The sequence below is a fragment of the Psammomys obesus genome, unplaced genomic scaffold, assembly GCF_907164565.1.
Source record: "Psammomys obesus unplaced genomic scaffold, mPsaObe1.curated_primary_1811, whole genome shotgun sequence".
Lineage (NCBI taxonomy): Eukaryota > Metazoa > Chordata > Mammalia > Rodentia > Muridae > Psammomys > Psammomys obesus.
The window spans coordinates 2,969,455-2,978,923 of NW_026592510.1; positions in this window are offsets into that span (position 1 = coordinate 2,969,455).

Consider the following 9,469-nt stretch of genomic DNA (forward strand, 5'->3'; position numbering starts at 1 on the left):
TCTTCTTCTTCTTCTTCTTCTTCTTCTTCTTCTTCTTCTTCTTCTTCCTCTTCTTCCTCTTCTTCCTCTTCTTCCTCTTCTTCTTCTTTTTGCCCTAATTCGATCTCATCTTCTTATTTTTATGGCTATATATAGAGTTGATGTTCCCATTTGACCTGATGGATCAGTGGTTCCAGGAGGAAAATCCAAGCTGTGACAGCCATTAATAGCGAGTGGGCTCACCAAGGGCAGGAGTTCAAAAGGTGAGGATGGAAGACAGCCCAGGCCTTTGGGCTTTCTTTGCGTTGTCTGTGCATGAAGAGTATTCTGTTTGTATGGATCTGTCACTGATAAAAGCCAAAAAGCTTAGGCCCGCCACATAGGCTGACCCACCAGGCTCATGGTATTTTATAGTTCAGTTGGCCAGCAAAAAGTACTTTTTCCCTCAAAAGCAATGAAGGCCCTCTCGGTTTTCAATTTAAAGGATAGGCTTAAAACATTAAGTGGCTAATAGGCAGGCAGGTGTATTATCAAGGAGGTTATGTTAGGTCAAGGGCATGGCTAAGATGGTAGTATCCTTGGACAGGCTGTTTGCTGTTTAAACTAATACCTTTTTGCAAGAATGTAACCTTTGGGTGACAGCTGCCTTTACTTGAAGGCTGGGGCTCCTGTGCAGCGCTGTCTCCTGAGCATGGTACAGAGTTCTGTCATCAGCCTCTACTCTGCTAACCCAGCCTCCACTCGCCCTGGCACTGCTCCCCCACGGTCTGGCTGCAAATGGTCTTGACAGATGCTACAGTACACTTGAGGGGGAATATTAACTGAAGGGAGACTGCCATCTCTGAAGCTTTTGGGAGGCCATCACCCTCCCAAAATGTGGGATTTTTCATAATATGGATAGGTTGTCATTCATGCTCATATAAGTAACCCCAATAAACTCATTGGTTCTGTAAGTCTGATTTAGATGGAACTGTTCTTTCGTCTGTCACTGGTACCCTGCTCAGACCAGCATCCATCCCATATATTAGTAAAAGGGACAATAATCTCTTGCCTTTAGAGAGCTATCTTCTCTTTGTGTATGTGCCTTGCCTGGGGTTCTCAATCACTGAGCTTTTAATCTGCAATCAGAGATGTAGTCACGTGATTCAGCAAGGACATTTAGGCTAGCCCTCTCAGCAATTTATTACCTGAGCATGGAAAGTGGATGGAGCAGAGATGATACTACAAGTGCTTATACTTCTGTGGGCAAATCTGTGCCCCAAATCTTTCCTGACTTGGTCTTTGGAAGGCCTGTTTGCTCTAGCTTCAGACTTCCCGCTCCCCTAGTATCATTTCAATGCATTTGCTTTTTAGTTGACTTAGTACTTAGCTACTTTTGGCATTTCTAGAATCTTCAAATGGTTCCAGGGGACACAGAATATCTGGGTCTAGCCTATTCTGCCTTATGTATTTAAGAAAAACACCATGAAGTATGCATTATTAGGGCTGCTGAGTAAATGAAGCGACTGAAATTAAACTACGCTGTCATACTTTATACCAGTAACAAGGGAAAGAGCTCGGATTGGAGACTGAGGGTCTGAAGGTCCATGAGAACAGCTTCAACTGATAACAGACTGCATGCCAAGCAACTCTCAAGAGACTGAAGGGAAGCCAGACACTCTCTAAGAAAAAGAAGCCCCCGTCATTGCTGGCCCTTTCCTATCCAGCTTTTATTTCCCAGAAGCAGTCTCTCTTCATAGAAAATAATCAGCATATATTTGACAAATCACCTTTACAGGTGAGGCACAGACTTTCCAATATGTCAAATGGATTTTGACATATAAAAGGTAAATAGCTCTGAGATATACAGTAGGAATTAACAAGTGAATGAGTGTCAGGCCAGGGTCTCTTAATGCCTCGCCTTGAAGGGCTTCTTTGATTTTCCTTGGGAGTTCTGACATGCTGAGAGTTCTCTCAACAGTTGTAGTGGGTTTGCCGCTTAACTTTTATGAACTTAAGTGTTTGAACAGTGGCAAGACAGAGAAATAGAAAATTTCATTATAGCAAATGATTCTATCTATCTGAGATGAGAAAAAAATATCACAACTGCTCAGTGGGGTTCAGGCCTCATAGATTCCTTTTTTTTTTTTTTAAATGAGCACCCATCTCTTCTAAGTGACCACATCCTTTGAAACAGTTAATTAGCATGGAAACTGGAATAGATTTCCACTGACACCTCTCTCCCACTAACCTCTAGTTGCTGTTCGACCCTGAGGGAAAGAGTAATGCAATTGGACTTTCCACAGTTGGTGCTGCAGTTGACAGGCAGACATTTTCAGTTGCTGTTGGCCCATTGTCGTGACTGAGCAAACAGGCTCGTGACTTCATGTGACAGTAGGCTTCTGGGAAGGCCTTCTGCAGCTTAAGCTCAGAGCTCTTACTGTCTCACTGTGTCTACATCCTTTTCACTAAAGCAACTCATAACCCTGAACTGGATTCAAAAAATGAAAGACAGAGGCTCACTCTTGAGGTGTTAATCTGTTTATTTATATTTTCAAATGATACTTTTGTTGATTTAGGTGCCTTGGTTTGTGTCAGCGGGGCAAAAATGTCTTAATTAGATGAATATCATTGTTCCATGGGAGATTTCAGGTCTTCTGGTTCTTGATGAGGACTCACACTTGCAGACCACTGGGTTTTCCTTCTTCTGTTTTTCCCTAACAGGACTCTTGAAATTGAGATAAGATTTAAAAAGCAAAAAATCAGAGTATTCTGGCTTCATTAGAAACTTCAGCTGTAAAGGCAAGTCTGCACTTGAGGTGTGTGCTGACAGAACAGCGGCCATTGTGACACGGACTGAATTTGAGAATAAAGTTGCTCAAAAATGCAAGATAAACATGCACGGGGAATTTGGCATCCTACAATACAGTACTGCTTGCTGTTTTTCCTTAGAAATGCTGGAGGAGGTGGCTGTGGTGGTGTGGATTTGAGGGAAGGGTGAGTAGTGATGTAAAATATGCAGCAGATATGGACAGAACAGTAGCCCCCTTTGCTAGATAACAGCAAGAGTTCTAGAATGTTCCTCTGTGTACTGCTGCTGGGGGGCACAGGCGCTGATTTGGTCGTGATGGGGAGCAAATAAAGACTGAGACTCTCTGACACCTGTTCCAAAGTCACTAAAGGTGCAATGAATAGAAACAAAAGTTATTCTACTACTAACTGTCCTGTCTGGTTGCTAACTTTGGCCTTATAATTTTTTTCTTTCTTTCATGCCCTGTTTGGAGAAATATTTGGATATATCTTATTGTTTAATTTTACTTTATCTACTGACTGGGTGGGTTATGCCTGCTTTATTTTTTCCTCTTGATTCCCCTACATATACAATTTATTTCCCCTCCCCTTCCTCCTCAGCTTCCTTTTCTTTTTTCTTTTTCTCTTCTCTTCTCTTTTTTTTCTCTACTATACCTTATCAGGTGCAGTGTTGTTTTCTTGCATGACTTAAAGTGCACTCACTGACCCTCACTGTGTCTTTTGACATAATTTAGACTATCTCCATGAGATAATATTATAGGTTTTACTTTCAATAATGATGCATATTCTAAGGAATTCAGAAAGACAAGCAGGTGGCTACATTTTATGCCACTGTTTGTCATCTTTCTGACTCTTTATTCTTAAAAATAAATTATTTTGACCTTGTGAGCTGAATAAAGCTCAAGCTTTTTTCATATCTCATTTTTTGTGTTAGCTTATATGTCAAATTGGTCTTTCCAGATATTATTAAAATCTTATCATTGGTAAGTTTTTATCTAAATTACTTATGTAACGACAAGGATCATGTCAGGAGAGCAAAGATCAAATTATCAAGTTGCCAACAAAAGCAAAAATTGGTGTGACATATAGACAAGTCAAGGAGTCCTGGCAGCCAACAGAATACAGAAAAAGCAAAGAAAAGGTTCTCTCTTATGATGACTCCATAAAAATATAATGTTTGCTGCTGACAAATAAATTTTATTATCATTTCTTAATTCTTATTCCAGAAATATAAAGGAATAAAGTTGTATTTGAGCTACTTAATTTATGAAAATTTGTTGCAATAACTATATATAGTAGAAAACTATATACAAGACACAAAACATCATAGGAGCAATATATGTAATGTTTTTCCCCAAGAAACTTTTATTTTCCAAATAATAACAAGGATGAAAGATTAAAGCCCACTGGTTAAAACTTTATAACATGTGAGTGCATTGTCTTTATGTGACTTTATAAACACCTTTTAAACTCCTGCTTGATTGACATAACAGTTCATAATGGTTACCATCTTCCTTTAAATATGAATCTTATTTATATCAGTCTGAAATGATTAGGGCTTTGCTGAGACCAATTCTGTCACTGTAGACTTGGTTTTGTGTTCATTTTGTCTTGGTCTACCCTCTGTTGGTTTAAAATTGGTCCTTACAAGTCAAACCCATTCACACTTTTTCTGGATGATTTGGTAGGAGCTTATTTTCATTCCATGCACTAAGGAGACTTACGAAGAAATATATTTAACAAATAAATCATTCCACGAACTCAAAAGTCTCACACTTAGCCATGGAAAACAGAAAACCTGGCAGCTAATAGTATCAGGGTGACATTCAGAGGACAGCGAGTCAGTACACATCCATCTGGATGAAACTACACATCTTCCTGCTACACATATTTTTTTTTTTACTGCTACAAGGAAGGGATCTGTGCTCTAAAGGAATCTACCCTGATGCTTCTCATTTTTGCCTCTTCAATCAGCTACATGCTTATGCTTCAGTTTTTATTTTGCAACAGATTAATTTTGACATACAAATAACACATATATGTAAGGTCTACAATTTCATGTCTTGATACACACTGTGAGGTATTAATTAATTCCAGTTAACTAAGGTATCTATCATTTCTACATATGTAGTTAAATGAGGGGAAATTATGGCAAAGATGTTCTATATGACTGCGCACATTATAGTTTACTGCTGACACTTCGTTGCACCACTGCGTGGTTGAACAACAGAGCATGTCAGTTTATCAAGCACAACTCTTCAAGACACTTACAGGAAAATCTGGTAAAGCTGAATAATCACACAAATTCAAAGGATCATAATGTATATCTGTGGATGTTTTCACTAGCAACTCAAAGATAGCTCTACTTCTTAATTTTAATGTTAAATCTTTTATATTTCCTAATATAATCTCTGAGTTAAAATTGTATATTATTAAAAATATTTTGGCTTAAAATTAATACCATTAATTTTCTTTTCTTTGTGTGTGTGCGTGTGTGCACATGTAGAAATCCTTGGAGGTTAGAGGCTTTGGATTTCAGTTGAGCTGAAGTTACAGGCAGTTGTAAGCTTTCATCATGGATGCTAGGAACCAGGGTTGGGTCCTCTACAAGAGAAGTGCATAACTACTTATCTGCTCTTCAGCTCTGGCATTTAACCTGGTGGGTCAGCCTAGCCAGCCCACAGAGGAAGAGGATCCAGGCAGTCCTGATGGGACCTAATAGGCTAGGGTCAGACAGTGTGGGAGGAGGACTTCCCCTATCAAGGACTAAGGAGAAGGATAGGGGAGAAAGAGGGAGAGAGGATGGGACATGGAGGAGATGAGGAAGGCGGGTTACAAGTGGGATACACAGTGAATAAATTGAAAACAAAAGGTTTTAAAGGGTAATAAAAAAGTTTTTTTTTTTAGCAAAAAGCTTCCATGACTGGTAAGATTTCAAGGAACATAGTCAAATGAATGTTTGTATAAGTTAAAGAGTGTTCATGGAACATGAAGAAAAAAACATCATGTTATTAACTTAAGTTTTTCACTAAGTTAAAATCTAGGTTTGAAGGAAGGGTTTTAAAGTTGGGAGAGTGGCAAAAAGTTTGAAAATCAGAAAAAATTACAGTCACAGAAGGTAGTCTTGTTTTGTTTTACAAAGCTTAAAGAAAGAGTTGTACGCATTTCGTGCTACTGTGGCTGGCACAGGGCAGGGAGCAGGCCATGTGCATACTGCTGAGATGTAGGCTGCCAGTGTTCCAACCTGTCTGACTTGCTCTCCCTATACAACACTTGGAATGGCCCCAGCCTGAGGTTTACTTAAGAGATTTTTGACAGACCCTGAGGTTTGTCCTGTCCAGCCTCCCCACCCCCATGGTCAGCCCATCGTGGGAGCTGCTATGATGTGCAAGTATGAGAGATGAGATAGAAAGAAAAATGGGACTGTTTAAGTACTATGAAGAGAGACTGAACCAGAGACATAGGGGTGGTGAGGAACAACCTGAGGCAAGTAGCTCGTGTTGCTGCGTTAGGCCATGGTGAAGTTCCAGCCCATGCTGCCACTGACAGCCATGTCTGGGTCTTTGGTCATGCAGTAGCCAGGGTCTGTGCCAATGTCTATGGTCCATGTTACCACCAAAAATTATGTGGACATCCTTGGTCTGGCCTGCCTTCTGGGACCATGTTGATGTCCAAGGACTTTGTAGAGCTGACCCAACCTCTCATTGGCTGTGGCAGGTAGGAGAGATGGCCCCACCCTTTGACAGCTGCAGAACTTGGGAGAATGGACCCTGCACCTTACCTGGGCTGTCCCTAGTTGCTGAACATGGGTGAGCTGACACTGAAGGAGCTGTTGTGGGAGAGCTGGTCCTGCCCCTCATCTGCTGTGGAGTGGTATGGGCACAAGGATAGATTCCTTTTCCCTGTGAGCCCTTGCAGCAGGTGTGAGAATAAGACCCTACAACATGAGAGTGGGGCTGTTGTCTCTGCCTCTCATTAGCTGTAGAAAGCTGGCCCTGTATCTCACTAGAGCTGGCCCTAATGGAATGGGTGTGAGTGAGCAGGATTGAGGAGATGAGAGCAGGCTGTAGCACTTGCATGAGCTAACTGAGACAGTGGTGGAGAACTGGCCCTGGTGGTGTGAGGGCAGCGGATCTGGCAGGCTGACCAGCTCACCAGCCCCCCACCCCCGGCCCTGACACAAGGCTTTGAATTGGCCCACCCTAACATCCCCATCGATAACATGTAGTGCACTCAAGGGAGCTGGTTTCTATGCATCCAGGACTGCATGATCTCCATGACATAGGGCAACAACAGAATATTTGACAGAGGTCTCAGTGAATACCCAGTGTTGATAGTGTGGCAGAGGCCAGAGTCCCGGGACCAGACCAATGACAGATTGCAATGAACATTTGAGAGTAAGGATGTTTGGACAAAAGGGTATACTGTGTGACACACTGTGACACACTGTAGTTCTATGGTGAGATTTCGTTTGTTTTTGTTTTAATTTTTATTTTCTTCTGGAGGATAGGATACAAGGGTGGTGGATGGATGTGAAGGGATGGGGAGATGAGTGGGATTGGGGTGCATGATATGAGATCCAGAAAGAATCAACCAAGAGCAATATAAATAAACAAACAAATAAAAAAATAAAAAGACGAGGACCCTGGGATCAGCACCATGGAGAGCTCCCGTGAACTAAGGTGTCCTGCCTGAGCTGTGTGGGTCACCATGGGGACAGCGCTGTAGGTTGCTAAGAGTGAAAATGGTACCAAGGCAGGATTGAGAACTTCTGTAGCTGAATCATGAATTCCCTGAAGCATAGTTTCCCAGGGAGTTCTAACTGGACCATTGGTGGACTAAAAAATTGGCAAATTCCTGAAATGGTTTACAACATTTATTCAGGTATGTTTATGGAGTTTTTCACAGGTAGATATTTCATACTTTATGTAATAAATTCTTGAGGAGCATGATGTACACATCAAGATCAAGAAAGTGAATTAATAATGGAAAATAATAAATGATCAATAATATAACAAAAAATCAAGTTTGATTATTTTTATAACTACATGTCCAGAGCAGGCATTTATGGTGCAAATGCACTTTGCAAACTCACTTCACTATATCAGTATAAGTCTAGAAGTAGACAGAGGTGTCTGAAGTGGCTTTTGAAACGACAGATCTGTTAGAGGTCTGATGTGATGCCTTGGTATCTGTAGTTTTACAAGGTTCTTGACAACATGCAGCTCAAAGGGGAGAAGAACAGCAGCAATGACACCGCTTGGGAGTTTACAAGAAGCAGTTTCTAGGCTTCAAGCATCAGTCTCCATTCTAAAAATGATTCTTAGGCCTTTTGTACATGAACCATTGTTTGAGCATGTTTCCAATTGTGAGAAGTGATCCAGTAGGTTTTAAGAACTGATGGAGCACACCTTCTGTCTAACTCCCTGTCATTTTCCCCTAATATAAAGGAACTTTAGTTAGTTCTAAATAAAGTAGTAAAATAGCAATATTTTACTCAATTGTTTTAATTGTTTCAAAGCAATTTAGACATATTTCATGTTTGGCAGTATTGAGAATTAAAGCATAATGAATCAATGCCATTTGGGGAGATGAATACACACACACTGGATTATTCTTAGAAGCAAGATGGGAAAGAGGCATATAAACAAGGCTTTTCTCCAGTTAGAACTTGTGAAGCTCTTTGCAAAGACACTTTGACTTGTATACGATTCTCTCAGGGACAACTTAAACCTTCAGCATATATAGTTTTGTCTGTGCCTTGAGAATTGTTTGTTCTTTCCTTATTAGGGTATCTTCCCTGCCCCCAGGACATAAGTGATATGCTGTCTAACTTACTGACTCCATGGGAAACTGAAGCAACAGCCAGCACAGCTCTGGACAGGCTTGCTTCACCATGATTTTCCCAAAGGGTTCTTCATTTCAGGTCTCCAGTTTCATTCAAAATGTTTCTTACACTCCAGTTTTCTTCTTTTCCATGGTTAGAATTGAAAAGCTAGAGGAAGAGAGATCAAAGGTTTTCCAGCCATGCCCTTTCTAAATCAGGGTTTGAAATAGCTCAATTATCAATCAGAAAACTACAGTTCCTCTTTTTTTCTCCTCTAACCAGCTTGGCTTTCTTTACCAGTCATCTAAAATTAAATGCATGGATGTAGCCAGTCTCTGAATTTTATAATTTCCACTCTCCTTCTGCAACAGATACAAGGCTGTTTCTTTCTAAGGGCATAGCCCTTTCTAGAACATTTGGGAGAAAATTTTTCAAATATAACTTACCACAGCAGTTCCTGTGTAGGTGTTCATCCAGGCTGCTTTGTGACCTGGTCACTATACCCACACAAAGAAAAATGTAATTGTATTGCCGTGAAAGCAAGCCCTCAAAACACACTAATTACTTGGAAGCTAGTTAAGGTGCTGTTCTGGAGCTATTTTCTCAGAAGTGAAACTTCTTTTCTAAACAAGGAGAAAAGTCGAGAAAGTATCAGGATCAGAAGGCCCCTTCCTGAAGTTATGTAAGTAATGAGCAGTTGCTGGGCAAGGGGAAACTTGAGCAGAACTGCCTACAGATTGAGCAGGAAGCTTCCCAGATACAACTTTTATGAGTTGGTACCAATTGGGTACAGCTCTCTCTGAGTCACAGAAGATTATGGGGATTACTGAAGTAAAAAGGAATGTAAAGTGCTTATCAGGGTTCTCTTTACAT